Source organism: Camelina sativa, chromosome 6 (genome assembly GCF_000633955.1).
Source record: "Camelina sativa cultivar DH55 chromosome 6, Cs, whole genome shotgun sequence".
Taxonomy (NCBI): Eukaryota; Viridiplantae; Streptophyta; class Magnoliopsida; order Brassicales; family Brassicaceae; genus Camelina; species Camelina sativa.
The window spans coordinates 20,452,568-20,452,952 of NC_025690.1; positions in this window are offsets into that span (position 1 = coordinate 20,452,568).

Consider the following 385-nt stretch of genomic DNA (forward strand, 5'->3'; position numbering starts at 1 on the left):
TATTTATTATTGCCTCTCCTCTACTACTTACTACAGTACTACTACTACTAGTCTCACTCTCTCTATCACCCCCTCGAGAGTATCTTAGCTTATTATAACAAATTAGGCAAACCACATAAATATATGATAACACTTTCTATATATGACGTCACTCTAATGCTTACAAAGTTACAATATTGTAATAGTAAATTTATTGTTGTAATAGTCATACTGTAATACTATTCTACTAACTAATAATGCATTTGGACAATTCAGATTTGTAATGTAATAGTAGAATAGGAGGAATTTTTGAAATAATTGTAGCAGACTCACCATTATTAAGTCAATACATTTATATATAAATATAATAAGTTTGCTATGGTTTGCATTTTATCATTTGGTCATG